Source organism: Meleagris gallopavo, chromosome 2, assembly GCF_000146605.3.
Source record: "Meleagris gallopavo isolate NT-WF06-2002-E0010 breed Aviagen turkey brand Nicholas breeding stock chromosome 2, Turkey_5.1, whole genome shotgun sequence".
Taxonomy (NCBI): domain Eukaryota; kingdom Metazoa; phylum Chordata; class Aves; order Galliformes; family Phasianidae; genus Meleagris; species Meleagris gallopavo.
The window spans coordinates 1,469,933-1,488,421 of NC_015012.2; the positions used below are offsets into that span (position 1 = coordinate 1,469,933).

The 18,489-nt window shown below is 42.9% G+C and overlaps 1 long non-coding RNA gene across 1 annotated transcript; it reads left to right on the forward strand.

The window, feature by feature from the left end:
• The first annotated feature begins 1,597 nt into the window (after positions 1–1,597).
• Positions 1,598–18,099, forward strand: LOC109365782. The gene is made up of 3 exons (XR_002111478.1): positions 1,598–1,718; positions 13,699–13,843; positions 15,289–18,099. It is a non-coding gene; the product is annotated as an uncharacterized LOC109365782 (long non-coding RNA).
• The last annotated feature ends 390 nt before the right edge of the window (positions 18,100–18,489 follow it).

Consider the following 18,489-nt stretch of genomic DNA (forward strand, 5'->3'; position numbering starts at 1 on the left):
ACTATAAAAGATCATTCTTCTTTTTGGTTGTGCCTGTACTGAAAGGGCAGGAGTAAGCTCAGACATTAGTCTTGGTTTATCAAGCTAAATCCATCTGCTAGTTGGATTTGATAATCTTGAAGGTCTTTCCCAACCTTAGTGATTCTGTGAGCCACATTCCTGGTTGTTCTCCACGAGGTGTTAATCCAGTGTCAGTGCATCTCCAGCCCATTGCCTAGCGTGTTAGAAAGAGCCAGCTGCACAGTGCCGTCCAACAGGCTGACTGAGCCTCTCCCCGGTGCTTTGGGCTGCCACAAGGAGCAATGCCTGCAGGACAGCATCGGGATGCAGAGCTTCTCCCTGTGGTGAGAGGTGAGGCTGGTCTTCATCAGCCAGGCCGATGTCAAGCTTGCAGCGTGCAGGCAGACCAGAGGTGCTGGAAGAGATCTTTCTGGTGATTCAGAACCGTGCCTCTTATTGCCTAAGGATTTTCATTTCATATCTTTCCTATCATCATTCTGTTTTAGAAAACAATACTCACACTTTCTACAGGCAGCGCCTCAGGGCTAACGTGTGGCATGAAATCTCTTTCAGTGACATTACACTCACTTTGATTTTAGCACTTCTGTCACAAATTCTAAAATCAATTGACATCATTAGGAATAGTGGCTTCTTTGAATAGTACGAAGAGGCTTTCTGTCAAGTAAAAAGCAAAGCTTACATTGCTTCCCCACTCCCAGACCCAAACTGGCTGTGTACTCAGGAGAGCTTGCAGAGAGTCACCATACCTTTCTCACCAGAATGAGCTGACTGTCTGATCGGGTTAGGCTGGATGGGATGGGGCCCAGTGACTGATACAGCAGTTGGCAACCCTGCCCAAGGCAGTGGTTTGGAACTACATGATCCCTAAGGTCCCTTCCCAAGCCGTTTTATGATTCTGCGATCAACTTCCATACCACACTCTCAGTGGCAATACAGTTCTAGAAAATTAAATATTTTTAATATAAAAATAAGCTGTTGCATGAGTCGTACAATAAGTATATTCCACACTGTAGAGTAGAGCTGATGTGTTGAACAGGAGCTTTCAAAAAGCACAGTTTATGCTGCTCAAAGCAAAAGGTAGATACCAACTGTACTGCGCTGTTTGGGAATTGCTGTGAACCCCACCAAAAAGAGCACATGAAGGAAAACCACACACCCTGCTGTGGCTTTTGCCTGCTCACCTATGGAAGTGCTTTCTTAACACTGTTGACCCTCAGTATCTTGATTTTCTGTCAGCTTTTAAATCCTAGCTAACTAAAAGATTCACTACTCCTTACGATTCCTGACTTTCATAGTTTCTAGTCAGTCTTTGCAGCAGTCTATTACTTAATTTAATTGTGATGTTCCACTTGGTATGCTAAATGAAAAGACTCACCATTCCACCTTTCAGATTGTTCACCTCGTGGTAAACTAACTTTGTTCTCAGGACATCTTAACTTTGCAACTGGAAGTCAGTGAAATGAACAAAGGTGAAAGGAAACAAAACCTGGTTGAACATTAACCCCAATTTTCTTTTCCAAAAGTCTTAGTTGGGAAGATCTGTTTGTAACACTGTACTTAGAGATACCACTGAAGGTCTCCATACCAGATGGGCACGTAACAGCCGCGGGCACAGCCTGCCATGGTTCTCACTCCCATGGCAGTCTCCATCCTGCACTGCACAGCTATGGAGTAATGCAAACAGAACACACCACGAGGTAAGAGACAGACAAAGACTATGTCTAAATGTAGAGGAAGTTACATCCAGAGGCAAATTAAATTAGGAAGTGTAAGACTATGAGGGTGGGTTCTCAGCGCAGGAGGAGATGAATGAATGTGTTATTTGTAGCTTTCTGAAAGTCATGGAGCCCACAGCTGTTCAACACTGCAGCAGTTGTTCAGCATGAACTAACATCTAGCAGATGATCTCTGGAGCAATGATGTAAGTGATGCTGCAAAATTGGTATCTTGTTCTGATCAAAACTGAAGAGCTTACATGGGAGCCTTGAACACTGACTGCTTTGGACATTTTTTTGAGCTCAGCCTGAAGACCTGAGATTGATACACTGCTTTTTTGGAAAAGGAAGCACTAGTAGCTTGTACAGGGTGACGTTCTTTGGCCACAACAACTTGAGCAAAAAGTCCTTAATGTTATTTACCCCCACATTCATCCAGTGCAGCAAGAACGCTGCACTTAATTTTACGTTTCCAATCTTAAGATCTGCAGACAAAATTTAACCACTTTGCAGACTTTATTGCGTTGTAAAATAAATTAGTAAAACTTCTGGAAATTATGAGCTGAAGGCACTGAAACATTGAGCTAAGTGTTGAGGAGAGGGGTTAATCACTGGATTTTTTGTACCGTTTTTTTTCCATGTGTTTTCTAACATGGTGCTGTTTTCCCACTTCACTGTTTCACCTGCCTAATGACTGCAGAATCGCTAAGCTAGGAACTTGCATCTCTTTTATTTTCTCCAATGTTGCCAATCACAACAATACTATCTGTTGTCCACAAACAAAATATCTGAGTCTTGCTGATGGTATTGTATTTGAGGTCGGAAACTGTGGGAACTTAAATTCACTTTTACAAGTGGAAGAAAAGAGTTGTTCTCACATTTCTTTCTTCTAGGCTTTGGAAATTTATTCCATCTGTTGTGTTGCATTTGGCTGAAGAACAGTCCAAGTTCTATCACTCATAGTTACAGCATTGTGCGCTCTTACGACGCCTGCAACTAATTGCAGGTTACAACAGTAGGAAGCCTTTCCTGGCCACTTCCTAGCGCTTGCAGCCTTTCCTAGGGGCTGCAGCAATAAGCAGAGCTGCCCTGGCCTGACAGCCTGCTGTCCTGGCAGCAGGACACAGCACACGTCTACAGGAAGGGATGGCAAATGCATGGTGTGGTCTTGGGTCTTTTGTGGTTCATTGACTTCCTGTGCCAAAATCTCTTTCTGTGAGGCTACATGCTATCAATATATCCTAGTGGATTAAACAGTTCTTGTGATCCATGTTTGAACCCAGCACTTAAGGACGTCTCCCACTTCACCTTCATAGCAGACATTGCGTTAAGGACCCTGTTGGTGACTCAGCAGTGTCTCACGCCGATGAACCCAGTAACAGCAATGAATACAAAGCCAGTTCTAACGCACCAAAGAAAGAGAAAGGCAGACATTTGGATGAGGAGTAGTAGCACTGCGCTCAGGCTAATTTCGTTTGCCTACCCAACATCACAGCAACGGACTGTCAAGTATCCAGTGCACAACCCATGTGATTAACCTGGACAGCTAGGCAAAGTGAAAATGGGTATTTATGCAGCACTGGAGGACCTGTGCTGCATACTGAGCTGTCGCTATCTCTGCCAACACTCTCCTTTCTCAAGCCTTTTTGTCTCTGTGTTAATTATGCCTTTCTAAAGCTTTAGCATATTTTTCTTGTCTTCCTCCTCCAATCTCCCTCTCTTGCCCCGTGCCTCCCATCCTGCTGCCAGCACATCCCACTTGCCGTTCATCTCTCAGCCATTTCTGCAGCATCGCCACGCGGCTGGGCTGAGTCAGGCAGCCTGGGCTTATGGACAAAGCTGAGTGGAAAACTCATCTTTCCACACTACAAATTTTCTTCATAATCAGAAAGTCAGCAGTCCATACTAACGATCCAAAAGGCATTACGTAAATATTATATTACATTTTCTTCTTCCTGCTAGCGTCATCAGAAATTTTGCTAAAATTGGTAACTTTAGGCAAGACTTCATGACTAGTATATTCCTAACAAAGCATATGAAGCATCTCCCTGAATTTAAGTAATTTAAGGCAGTTCACAATACCAAGATTCACAGCACTAAATCAATCTCATCTCCATGTGCAATATTTTATGCCTGCAGGTATCTGTATTTCTGAATACAAAATGCATTTCTGTATGCAAAAAAAAAAAAACAAGGTTTATCTGAACAGCTTGCTGCCCTTTGCCTACCAAAATGTCCTTTTCAGATGCAATGATGCATTCAGAAGCTTGACTGAGTAGCATTAAAATTTTGTGAAAATCTATTTAGCGTGCATTCGTAACGGAGCAGATTTCTCCTCAGATCCACTACCAATTATTTGTCAAACAGCTATCCCAAGGAAAACAAACTAACATGATCCAAAATCAAGACTTCTTTTCAACCAGAATGAATTTCACGTAAACTTTTTGCCTGTCACTACTTGATCACCATTTATTCACAGTTACTATGCATTACTATCTTATGGTTGCTGTCCTTGCCCACAAAGATGGGGGATTCAAAACATTAGTTCATCTGTGGATCCTAAAAACCTATTTCTCCCCCAGAATTTGTAATGTGTAGAAAAACCCTATGGAGCTGTTCCTCTTTCAGTGTCAACCAGGCTCCCAACAATATCCAGGAACAATTTTGGAAATAATCATTTTTCTAAGTGAAGATGCGTAAAGTTTAATAACAAAAGCTTCTCCTGCTCCATCCGTCTTGCTGTCAGCTGGACTGTGGCAGGAGGCAAGGGGTTAATGTCAAATACATCTCCTGATACCCCGATTGCCTTTCTTCACCCATTGTTTCCCAACTTCTTTTGAACGGTCAGAAATTTTCTGCCTGAGTAAACCGTCAACAAAAAACGGAGCTGGACCAAATGAATAAGATAAAAATGAACCTTGCTGGTAATACAGAAAGGAGACCTGGTTACGGAGTCACACATTTCTAGTGCCAGCCTTTATTGTGAAAATAGTTTAATTAAAAAATAATTTTTTTCCCTCTTGCAGCAAAAATTGTTTAAGGATATCAACATTTTGCACAATGCCATAAATCTGGTAAATTTAGCTGTGGATAACTCGATAGTCAGAATGGAAAAGGAATTAATCCAACTCTTCGGAAAGCTTTAAGAAAAAAGAATAATAATTTTCAAAATAGAGCGTCGCCATGTTTTCCTCACACTGCTCCCATCAGCTTTCCTTCAGCCTGATGCTTGATTCCAGAAGTAGCCTTTCTCACCAATACACGAGGGCTTCTCATTCTTCCCTTCCGTTCTGATCACACTTTGTATTCTCATATTAGCGCGGGTAGCAAAAAAATACATTCTTACAAAAACAAGAGTAGTGCATTTCAGTTATGGTTTTCTATTGATTCAGTTACACTTGAATTGATCTCAAATTGTTTCAAGCAACTGTTCTGCACCCAAAACACCGCACGAACCACAGAAACCAGATCAATAGATTTCAAGTGAAATAATTGTTTTCCTTTGTAAGACCCCATTACTTCTTGAATGAAGAACTGTTTGATTGACCTCCAGGAAAGCAGCAGATGTGAATAAGCCAAGCACCTCAGGCCTTATCATTTAAAGGCAGGCCTTGAAAATTACAGGAAAGTACACGGACATGTGCTCGGGTAGCTGTGGGAAATACACAGCTGGAGAAGCCACAAAGCTGCATTCTACATGAACAAAATGAGAGCAGTAGCATATGTGTGGCAGAAATATACTTTTAGTCACTCTCCAACACACACACAAAAAACATTTTACTAGATAAGAAAAATGCTCAAGGATTCGTGAGTGAGTGGTTTTATTTTCACAGTGTCAGTGTTAGTGAGCTTATTGTCTGGCAATGGTAAATGTCACGTAGCTGTGCCACTGGGCTCACGTCTGTCCCACTGTGTGCCACAAGTGTAGTGCTCTGTGAGCGCAGCCCTTTCCAGGCTGCCACATTCAGGCACACAAGGTAGAGGCAGCAGCCAAGGAAATCAGGGTGACCTCATCGGATCTACCGGCAGGACGCAGATTTACACCAGGTTAACAATTCACTGGGGTGCCTAAGTGCTGTCAAACAGAGTAAGACAGGCTCTTCTAGAGGCTGAGAACAGGCTGATGGGGCTGCACTGACCCTAGCAGATGAAATGCTAATAGCATCCCCGACCACATCTGCAGCACCGCACTGGAGCCATCCAGCTGCAGCCTTGCCTCTACGTGCTCAGAACCTTCCCTCACTTACCTGCAACTGCACCTTTTGCAGGGAAAGGAGAGCCCAGAGAGCATCCCCTGTCTGCAGCTGTTGGCGAAAGCAGGACGGCTGCAGGAAGCCGTGCAGGAGTGAGACCAAGCATTGCTGGAGGCACTGGTGCCTGAGATTTGGGCTGCGGTGTGGGATGGAGCAGCTGGCTAGATGGTTAGGGCACCTTGAGAGCATCATTACTGGAAGGTGATGCTGCAGTACCAAACACGACAGGCTGGACCTGTCAATCTCAGCCCTGACTACCACACTGTTGTCATTATAGAGGTTGAAATGGCACATGGTAGCAGCAAAATTACTGCTTAGGTAATGCAAATACGGGTGTTCCCCAAGCGGGCGGCAATATCGTACTACAGAAAACAAATGAGCAGCTAATTAAACTGCTATTTTCATCAGCAGTTCTACTTGTAGGTAATTCCTACCCTCAGTAGATGCTTTCCCCACAAAAAAAGTAGGAAAGCAGAATAAAGTGGTGATATTTTGTGGTCCTCAGACAAATGGTGCTCTCCCTAGTAACAGTCCTCCTGGTATTGGAAATCTTTATTTCTTCTAATTATATTGCAAATAAATTAAATGATCGCATTATACCATAGTATGTTTTTGTAAGGAAGACTTGGTTAGCTCTTAGCACGTATTAGACCTGATCTGCGCTCTACTCTTTTATGAGCACAATTAACTGCAAACACCTTGTCATAAACATTTTAAAAGGTCAACAGATCGCAACAATTTTGCTAAAGAGATAAATGGTCAAATAAAACATTGAATTGTTAATTCCCAGGTGACAAAAAGCTGCATGAGTCAGATCAATAAGAAGACACAGTGAATTCTGGGATAAAGGGCGGGTCAACCTTGAAGCGTTAATAACTCGCTCCTGTTATTTTGCTCTGGCACATCATGTGTTCTAGCAGGTAACTGAGCTGCTAATAGCAAAGTAGTGCCCACAGATTCGCAGAAGTAAAATTGGGCATCAGAGATTATTGAAAAAAAAAAAAAAATTTAAAATCAAAATTAAGAAAGGATTTAGCTCTGTTAACACCAGGAAAAACAATGGGTTTATAGAAGACAGGTAAGAGCACAATCTTCCTACTATTTCTAATCTAACGTGTTAGTCAACTGCTGGATAGGGCATATGCTTTCTCTTTCTCTCTTTCCAGATTTTCTCCTTTCAACCTTGATCTTAACGCTGGGCTTTTATTAAACAGTGTCTGTTGAAAACATACTGCTTTACTTAAGAGAATTTTAAGAAATCGTTGTATTAGACAAAAAATGAGTGTGTTGACGTGCTGTTCAGGTGGTCTGTACTGTCAGAGGTGTGTTGTTATGGAATTAGAACGATGTATATCAGCCTAAAATCTGCCCCACAGAATACATTAGTGTTTGTGGAAGGTCAGACACAGAAATTAGCATCCTTGCCAGATATGTGCTCATCTGAGAGGAGGCAGATTCTTTTTGGTGTTCCTGTAGCAGATGACGCTGCCACCCTTGTGCTCAGCATTCCTGTCTGCTGGAAACAGCATTTTATAAGTTAGTCCTCCTTTGACTGGGAAACTCATGCCTTCCTGTCACTTACTGGCCACTCAAATCAAAATGCAAGTTGGAAATTGAGAGCGTACCATTGACAATTGAAATTTGAAAATTTGGATAAGAGCATCATCAGGTCAAAATACTGGGTATGAAGGAGGGACTCATAGAGTCCTGCAGGATATACTCCCTATTTTTCTATAACCCACTCCACTCAATGTGATATTACTTGGATTACAGTAAAAGTCCTATGAAACAGATTTTGCTGTTAAAACTCCCCCCATCCCATTTTGTGACTACCTTTAGATGAGATGACTGATTTTTATTTTTATTTTTTTTTTACAATGTTAAAATTTCCCTTCTTATTCATAAAATTCCAACACAGAGCAGCTAAATGCCAAATATGTCACTTGGAATTGTTTATTGAAGACCGTGGCCAGAGGCTAGCTCTTACTCACTAGTGAGGTAGAATGGACTCCTATTTTCAGTTTATTCTCGGTAACAAAGTGAGGAGAATCTGAGGCCACTGAAAAGAGACCACCTGAAGAACTCTTCCCTAAAGCAACTCTATTTTTTCAGACCTTTATAGGGAAGAATACAAAACTTAGAGCCTACGTGCCAAGAAAATGAGCTTACCATTATTTAATTAAGGATATCTTGGACTAAAAGACAGACTTTTCAAAGAGGACTATGAAACTTACAGAAGTAAAAATGGAAAAAAAAACATGTAAAGTCTATCAGGAATCAGTAGTTTTTAATACATAAAGAAAAATATCTACCACCATTATGGGAAGGTCTGAGGAACTCAAAATAAAGCAAAGCATTAGTTAGTGGTATAAAATGTAGACAGCAACATCTATATTGATCCCACTGGACACTTGAAGCCAAATGAACATTTGAAAGGTCAGTAATTTTGCTTGTGCCAAATTGGATGTTTGTCATTTGTATCAGACCGAAAGGCAAATATCTGAGTAAATTCATACGTAAATTTGATTACCCCATAGCTCTAACAGCAATCTTATGTCACCTGACATGAAAAATGTAGAGAAAGCACATAATCCCACATAGCATGCTGATGTAAGGGATGCAAGTAGCATAGAAATACATCGCATGGCAAATGCCTATTTTGTGAGCCTTATAAATGCCATGAAAACATGTTTTCCTCTAACAGCAAATCTTAAGACTCTGTTGGCTACTCATTAAATGATTTTACAGATGGAGATAAACTCTTTTTTTTTAGTGCACTTCAAAAATAGCTGTTGGGTCTTACGCAGACTATAATTTAAATGGATTTATTTTTAACTAGTTTTAATGTTTAAGCAAAAATTAACTCAATCATTTTCCTAGTCAACTTTGAAGTGTGATTTTAGCTTTAAGAAGAGAAAGGCATATAAGTGTATTTTTGCAAAAAGAAAAAAAGAAGAAAAATAAAAAAGATATTTCCACTTAGTGTCTTCTAAAGACATCACTTGATACATACAGCACGAGGCCTCAAGGCTCAATCAATCAATGGCAATCATGCCACTAAAATTAATGGCTACGGGACATGACTCAAGTGAGATTTTCTTTTCCTGGAGTATTTAAAATTTAGAGAGTAGCCTGAGAGATTTCTACAACACAGACATAATGGTAATAAATAACAATCACTAACTGGATCTGTCCAATATGGCAAAGGAAAGAACGGTAAAATAATTCAAACAGCTGTTAAGGCGGTATCCCTTGTGATGAAATCAGCTGACATCCTCAGAATACACATGAATGGCACAAAGGGACATGAACTCACATCCAACCCTTCTGCAACTCCTCGGGGTTTATAACATTTCTGCAAAAATTCTGGTGACTCCCAGCCCCATTCTCCCACAGCTCAGGTACCTGGAAGCTGCCCCAATCAACTTTTATTTCACCTGTGTCACTCCTCTTTCAGAAGGTGGAAAAAAGATTGATGCAAAGCTATACACTTGGCAACTATTGGAATCTGTGTGACAAACTGTACCATCCTTCAGGGAAACACAACACACACAGTGACTACTGCATGGACCTTCCTTTGTCCGTGACACCTAGGAAAGGAAAGCATTCAACACTGGAAGCCTAGGGGCTAGAAGGACATGAGAGCCTCTGGTAATGCTTCCCTCCACTGCACAATTACAGCTGTGCTTCTCTGCCTTCTGCACCCCAGGGTACAGAAAAAACATAAAGTCCAACATTACCTCTGTTCTTTTGTTGCTGTGATGGTAAAAACACCCATGTAATGGTCCACAGATTTCTGGCTAGCATGAAGATCATACTCTGAGAGGCCTACAAAGAAAGAGAGAAAGATCTTTTTAGGTTTCCTCCAGTGCAACTAAGTACAGGTCACTGTCAAAGAAAGTCCATTAAGGTGAGATTCTGCAGGGCTACCTCTGAACCCCTACTTACAATTCAGCTCTGGTTAGCTATCATTAATATTTTGATTTCATGACTCACTGCTAATTTTGTTTATTGGACTACATGACCTCAAAAGCATATAAACAAGGTGCTTCGACACCCTATAACCATCTAGTATCTCACTTTGCTGCTGCTGCTTGCTTTATTTAGCTGTGCACACCTGGTTTCCTATGCATTTCCTCAAGAAGCATGCACGTGAGCCTCATCTTTGTAGGCTGACTCACTCCATGACACCCAGACTGATCTGTCTGGCCCATCGTTTGAGCCAGGAAGTTCGTAACATACCAGTAGTGGCACGGAAAGTTTTCTCACATAACAAAAGACAGAACAAGCCGTTTTTAAAATCGTATCTCACTAATTTTAAAGACCCAGTATTATTTACATCAGTTGAGATACGACATGAAATAATCTGCTTTGCACAGCATTCTTTTAACCAACTCACACCACTGTTTGACGTAACTACTTAAGTCTCCTTGGTCTGCCCAGAGAGGAAAGCTAACAGCGTGTGTTATGTGCCTTCTAGTAATCCTGGTGGAGCACAAATGTTAGCTTATTAAAGCAAATCCCGTCTACTACTGCCGTACTGGTTTTAATGCCTCAAAATTCTAACACCAGTTTTTACAAACTGAATAATGCGATAGCCCCACAGTATAGTAGCTTAACCAGAAAAGCTCTACATTGCACAAATGCAGCCTGAAGTGCAACCAGTTCTCGTGCAGTTTGCCTAATTATATCAAACAAACGTGATTTGACCCCGTAACTGTGGTCACGTTAAGACAAGAGTGCGAACCGCTGTGACAGCGCGCGGCCTGTGCCTCCCAGCTCCTCCTGTTCCATTAGCGAGCCCCCGACCTCCCGCGGGACCCCAGCAGCAGCTCCGAGCAGCACAGAGCAGCAGGAGCAGCATGGAGCAGGTGCTGCTGCCCTGGTGCACGGGGAGGGAGAGCCGTGGCTCTGCTCCCCACTTCTGAATTGCCACGACTTGGAGAGGCCTCGCTCCCCTCGCAATGCAGCTTTAGAAGCGGATCCTACGCTTATGAGGGGTTATACTGTTACATAGTCAGACAACTATGGAAGAGAAACGGCCTGAAGCGCTTCTGTGATTAGATGCAAAATCCAGCATTACTACGTTTACTGGAGGCGCAGCAAAATGAAATGCATGCGTGTAAATAAGTTGCCATCCAGTCATGCTGCAATCACAGCGCTGCCGTGCTCACACGGCAATGTGGCACAATGGGAAAACACACACTCTGCATCGTATCACGTGTGAAAAATGCTGCTTAGCAGTGACATCATAACAGCCATTCTAATGGAAAGCATCACCTGTGACTGGCCACTTGTGGTGACACGTTGGTGACCGTTTGTCTGGTGTTCTTTCCCATCCTTCTCCTTTCTGCTCTCCACGTGTCCTGTTCCCACAGCCCCCTCAGAAGGAACTCCCTAACACTCAGTGCTCACCACTCCAAGGACAAGGGCATTCAAGGCATTCAGCTTTGCTTTGTTTCTTGTGTTGCCACAGTTCTATGCCAGGCAGGTCATTGTAAGTCTTAAGGAACCTTAAAAAGCCGTGTTTTCCATACAGCCATAACAGTCTCCAATACTTACTAGGCAAGCCATGACATTCCCATGTGCTCTCATTCAAATCAAATGGAACCATTGGCATCCAAAGCCAACAGCACCTACAGGTGCAATTACCTGTGCACATGCCTTTAGAGTTGCACTTTTATGTAACCTCTCACTGCAGACTACCTGTTCTGGTCCCCAGAATGCATTTTAATGCCTTCCAGCATGAAACAAGACAAAGTAAGCACAAGTGTGATGAATCTTTCTGATCAGCCAGCCAGCACACCTGCCAAGGTTTTAAGCACAACTGCATGAATATAAAACCGCAATGAGGCCAGAATCAAATGCTCATTAAAATCACACTGCTGACCTTTTAAAACGACAATATAGGATAGCTGTAGCTAAAAGAAACAGTAAGTGGACAATAAAATCATGTTGAGCTTTCTCATCTGTGCTACAGTAAGCTATGCATCTCTTCTGCTAAATAAACACAAGTTGAAAGAACGTGATGTTAGTCAGTAGGCATATATATAGTAATAATATAATACTGCAAAAGGAAATCCAGTCACATTGTTTAAGATATGAGAGAGTTGGTGCCTTCTAAAATTCAGACCTTGCACAACAATCAGTGCAGGATTACACACCACTTTACATGGCACGACCCGAGCGCTGCCAGCCCAGGTGGCCAGCTGGGCATACACTGCCAGGTCCTGCAGGCAGCTCGTCTCCTTTGGCTCCTCAGGCAGCGGGAGGAAAGGTGAGAAAGCCACTGCATGTCCCCATCAGGAAAGGCTATGCCATGCAGGGCTCTGCCGCTACAGAGTTATCATAGCCGTCACTGCTCTGTGTCTGCTCCCAAAGACACGGGTCATTATGCAGCCAGCTCAGGCACTGACAACACAAAATAATTTTCTACTCCTTTCTGCTAACTACACGCAGCCACTTAGGTTCTTAGGAATTTGATTCTGAAATGGTGATTTCTGAGGATAAGAGGTGTAAATGCCTGCCCACACCACGCATATGTGGCAACCACATTTAGAGAAACAGCTTCTTACAGCCCCAGCGCTGGCAAACCAAGGCATTTCTTCTGCTATATTCCTACTTCCATGTGTGTCAGTGTGTCTGTAATAACCCACAGACCCCTCTGTCTTGATGAATTGTTAGCAACATGTTAAAGAAACATTCATTTGGGACTCCAAAGTCCTGGCAAACTTGGACCAAATTCAGAGCAGGTGCCAATTTAGGGCTGAATATAAACTAATGAGACATAAAAATGTCCCCTTGGTCATTCTTTTATGATGCAGCAGGGGGCCATTTCTTCCCAGACAGCTCTTCTTATTAAATGTCCATCAGTGAGAAATTTGGAATATCCTCTGAGAGTGTTTCTTTGGGGAAACAGCTGAAACCTCCAAGCTGTGCATCCCTTCATCACTTGTGTTATCCCACAGTTTATCTAACTTAGTTGTTCGGCCCCATCTTTTCAGCTTTGGGCTTCAAATTCTTTCCCACTCCCTGAGGCATGTTATATACTTGTTTTTAAAATCTTAGATAACACAAAATAATTTGTTCTCCTGCCCAGCGTCTACGGAGTTATTTGGAAACAGCAGGATTTCTTTAAGGCTCCTGATTGAGTTTCTCATTTAAGTGCAGAAAAGCAACTTCTATTCTGCACCCCTCTCAGCAGATTGTAGTAAAAGAGGAGAGGGAAAAAAACAAACAGCAAAGCTCTGACAGATGGTACCCAGCGTTTGACTCATGCTGGGCTCAGCAGGACCTATAGTTTAGAAGGTTAGGACTGTCAAAAAGACTCTGCTTATCAAGTGAGTAACAAAGTGTGGACTGCCAGGCTGTTTCCTATAGAAAACTTGCATTTTACATGTAATTCTCAGCTATCTTTCTGATGCTTCCGAAACTTCTGAGGAGCAGATGCATGCTTTTCTATTTAAGAAGCAGTGGGAAGCTGTCCTGCTGGGAGCAGCCTGCAGCACGGCCGGCCAGGGGCTGCAGGGACCTCCGAGTAAACCGGGCAGCAAGGGCAGGACTCTTCTTCATTCTCCTCTCGCAGTTCATTCTCTCTTAAATTCTTGCCCCAGTCTGAGGACTGCTTTAGCAAAGCGATGTGGCAAAATGCAAGCAAAGGCAGAGGGGTCAGAGCACAAGGCAGCGCTTAGCAGGCTTTTCTTTTTAAGTCATTTCCAAGCTCACGCCAGTCAGCATTTATCGCAGCACAGAAGTGTCTGATGTGACTACAAACATCAGTGAGCGGACCTGAAGGCAATCTGAAGTCTGGAGAAGCGCAAATAAGAGGTTAACAGCTTATACCCCTCTTCACTGGTAAGTCTGGACTTTTACTTTTGGGGCCAGGGTGGTCACTGCTACATGTAGTGTTACTGTGGATAGGTGACAGGCGCTGTTATTAATCATCACTGTAGCACTGTAATTATTCTTTTCCTCCTCAAAATGACGCCAGTTAATTTGTTAAACAAAAACATTGTTTCAGTCATAAAGTAAACTGGTACCAACAGTTAGCAGCTGCTCTTCAACAGATAGAATTAACAAGAAAGCAATTGCACAGCAAAATGCAACCTTTTCATTGCCAGCACTCAAGCTTATGTCATTGCCTCGTTCGCTTTTTATTTGGGGCTGTGAAAAATGAAACGAGTGCAGCGAGTTTACAGAACGTAATTAATTCAATGTGGATTCATTGCTATGCCCAGATTCAGAGCTGCTTTATGAAAGACTAGTTTGGTACTGAGTGGGCAAGGAGGAGGAACTGATGGTGGCAGTGGCAGTGCCAGGCACGCCGAGAAGCGTGGCTGCACACAGCTTGGTAACTCTGGTCAAGCTGCTGCCAGAAAATACAAGTGGTCAACAATTCTCTCATTATAATTACTTATTAATTAATACCACTTTGATTATGTTTAAGCTAAAACCAATGTGATGCTCCTGGAGAATATAGCTCACGGTGCTTTGTAGAGGCAGCCTGTGGTAGAGAATGCTTTACCTGGTTTCTATATTCAAAACTTGCTCTGAGTGCAGCAGTGAGCAATGAGGATATTTCTTTCATTCTTTTTTCAATCTTCAGACTAAGGCAAAAATTCTGACCTGAAATGTGGTTAATTTATTTGAGGGCTAAATTATTTCACCTTCCCTCTCTCAAAAAAGGGAGATGGTCAGCAGCTGAGCATACAACCTGTTGCTTTTCACCTCACCTGATCTCAGATTCCATTCCCCAATTTCAAACCCCCAACAAGTTATGTAGAGATCATAAGAAAAGACATTATCTGTCCAAAACTTCAATTCTCTTTAGCTCTCACATAATTAGGCCATGACCCCAAGCGAAGGACATCCTTGTGCAATATTTTTCTGAAATGCGCACACAAAAATGAGCCATTTTCTCAGCCATCACCACAGGGCACAGAAGGTGCATCCAAGCAGAAGCTGTGTTCCCATCCCCTCACTCAGCACAAACCCGATGACCTACAGCTCAGGGACCAGGCCATCTCCCCTCTGTACTCAGCAGGACTCTCAGGCTGTGTCACGCTGCTCTGCTAAGCACAAGCTGCCCTGAGTCAGGAGCTGTTCTCTTGCCCTTTCCCCATCCAAGGCAGGTCCCACAGAGGGACTTACCAAAGCACGAGGGGTCATGGCAGGGAGATGCCTGCCAAAGGAGAGGAACTCCCCTCATTGGGCCTGCCAGGACCTTCTTTTTATTATTTTTTTAAGAGGAATGTGGAACAAATTATTACACTGACCACGATCCTTTGGTTACTCACCAGATTTGCCTTAGCTTAGTCCCGTGGACATACACGTGAGCTACTGATGACTGATTCTCATTGGCACGAGGTGTTCACCGAAAAGACTGAGAAACCCAAACCCAAGTGAGTGTCGGTAGGCAAGAAGTGATGTGGAACAGAGAGAGGACAAGCAGACATCCTTTACTCTTAAGGATCTGTTGCCAATTTTTGGGAACCTCTGGGTCATGAGCAGCAGAACTTTCTCCTCCCTGACCCCACATCTGCCCTGGGCAGAGCTGAGCACCCAAGCAGCCATGTGCTGCCAACAAGGGCAGCAGGCATGCTGGCCTGGGTCACTTCAGCAGCTTTGACCAAACTACCTGCAAACCGTGACATGAAATAAATCCCATGAATGAAGGTCTTGACCGCTCCCCTTGTTCTCCAGATACCCAAAAATAGATCAGCGAAGAAATGATTAACCACGACCCAGAGGGCAAGAGCCTGCCCTCCAGGCTGAGAGCTACTTTCACTAACACCAGGGCCTCCTCTTCCTCGTGCACGAGCTCCCATCCCACCCTGCACACAGCAGGGCTGCTGCTGCAGAGCGGCTGTCCGAATCCTGACCCCACCAGAGCAGCTGCAGGCAGTCCCAAAAAGGACAGAGGTGGATTTACTTGCTGCTCAATCTCTGCAAGCCTTTTATTACCAGCATCACGGGACGTCATTTAAACATTATTTTTATTTACACCTTAATCGAAGTAAATATGCAAACAGCTTCTATAAATTTTATCAAACAGACAGGAGAGGGAGCTCTCTCTTCATCCCACTAGATTATGAATGGATTTTGCTGAACGTATTAAAACCTAACCACATTTTTATTCTATGTCACATGTTATTTCTTGTCCTTCTTTTGTCCTGGGACCGTCTCCTCTCAGCAAACAACTTTGTAACACGAAACATTGCTGTGTACCACAGAACATTTTTTTGGACGAATGCAGTAAGCACATTTTGAAGGCACTTTAATTTTGGTATAGGAAAAAATGAGGATATAATTCCTATTTACAAAATTCTTCTTCCCTACTTACTGATACATATACAGTCATACAGCGTGCTCTGCACATCTGTCTGCATCAAAAGTGCACTTCTTTAATATCCAAATTAAAGTACTAAGTGATTCTTTTAACTAACCACCATCATTAATATGCTCACGGATCTTTTGTATTTATCCTGAGATCTATCACACCAACCTGAGATTTCTGGCAGACCTGTGTGCAGTTTGAAGGCAAATCCCTGAAATATCGAATTCAGAAGAAATGCATACAAGTGAATAAGCCACAGCTAAAATAGATCCAGGACAAAAGAAAGTCACACCAATCTTACTGCCTGCGTGTTCTCATTGTGTTTATTTGAAATCTTACTGTAATATGATCTTCATTCGAAATTCTGAAAAAAAGCAAAAATGGACAGCAGAAATGCTTGTATCAGCATCCAGATATAATGCTAAAAATCAAACTGTGAGTTACATCTGTCTCGTAAAGGCTATATAATAAGATTTACTTAATCCATTTGAAAGAAAAAAAATGTTTTTGTCCCCCAATTTGTTGCGACATCTGAAAGTTCATGAGGTTATGACCCCTCCTTAAGAAAGCATCTTCTACCACCTGCAAATACCCCAGGAAAGCAGTCTGAAACAATAAAACACGTGCTAGTTAACCGTTACCCGGGCAACGGTTATGCTTCAGCAATGGGAGGTTTCAGCCCCACGGTGGCTTTGTCTAAAGAAGACATGGCCCAGCTGTTACCGAATAACCATTGTTGTAGATCATCGGGAAATAACAGTCAACACGAGCTGAGCCCTGTGGAAGTTTCTATTCTCTTCAGCATCAGAGGTACAGCTGAGTAAAAGGACAGAAAAGCAGGCAGTTTACTACATAACACAAAATACGATAGTAGTAAAGACGGTAAGCTGACCCTTCAATAGTAACTCATCCTGGAGCGTGTACAAATCGATTGCCTTTCCACTTCCAGGACGATGACTGTTCTCATGCAATAACCTCAATACCCTAGATGACAAATACTGAAATTATTAATTAACCAGAGTATCAGAAAGTTCCAGAACTGAGGACGAAGTCATCCTTTGTGCTTACAAGTGAATCAGCATGCAAAGCCCTTTTTTTATTCCTTGCATCAAAAGGACACTTGCTCACGCAGCAACAGATTGGTCTCCTGTGCAATAGGGATGAACAATAGTCAATTTTATTGTCTTGAAACACAGTATCACTGCTTTCAGTCAAAACTTCCATTTCCCTTTGAGAAGGACTTTGGCTGACTATATTGGTTAGTTTGTAGAAGAGACTGAATAATTTAAGAGGGATGTTTTGCAGGTTTTGTCAGTTGGGTTTTGCCCTTTTGTTTGCTTTAAACAGGACTGTCAAACCCTAGACCCTGGTCAGTCAGTGCAGAGCTTTCAGTAACAGCAACACGCCAAGAGTTCGTTCTGCTATTTATGAGAGGTATCCTGCATTTCATATCAGCCCACTCACTTCACAAAGCTACACGAGAGGCTGCAGTAAGATGGTGCTGTGCTGTACAGTGCTCCTCCATCCACTGTGCAAAGCCCCCCAGCAGCTGCCAGGAGAGGCCACACCTGTACAGAAGCTGATGCGTAACCACGCAAAGGCTGCACTGACACCAAGATATTTCATAATCTCCATTTTATTTATTCTAAGCAAAATGCAAGCTGATTTCTTCAATACTGAAAGGTGAGGCAAGCAGAAAATGTGACTCTGTGTGTTGCAATCACAGAATCGTTAGGGTTAGAAGGGATCTTTAAAGGCCAACTAATCCAACCCTCCTGCAGTGCACAGGGGCACCACAGCTAGATCAGGCTGCCCAAGGCCTGATCCAGCCTCACCTTGAAAGTCTCCAGGGACAGGCATCAACCACAACACTGGGCAACCTGTTCCAGTGCCTCAACACCCTCACTGCAAAATATTTTTTCCTTATATCTAACTGAAATCTATCCTCTTTGAGCTTGAAGCTATTTCCCCTCGTTCTATCACAACCGATCCTGCTAAAGAATCTGTCTCGTTCTTTCCTGTAGTTTCCCTTCAGATATGAAGGGCTGCCATCAGTTCTTCCTGGAGCCTTTTCTCCCACAGACTGAACAGCCCTAGCTTTCTCAGCCTGTTCTCATAGGAGAGGTGTTCCATCCCTGGGCTTATTTTTGTGGCCCTCCTCTGG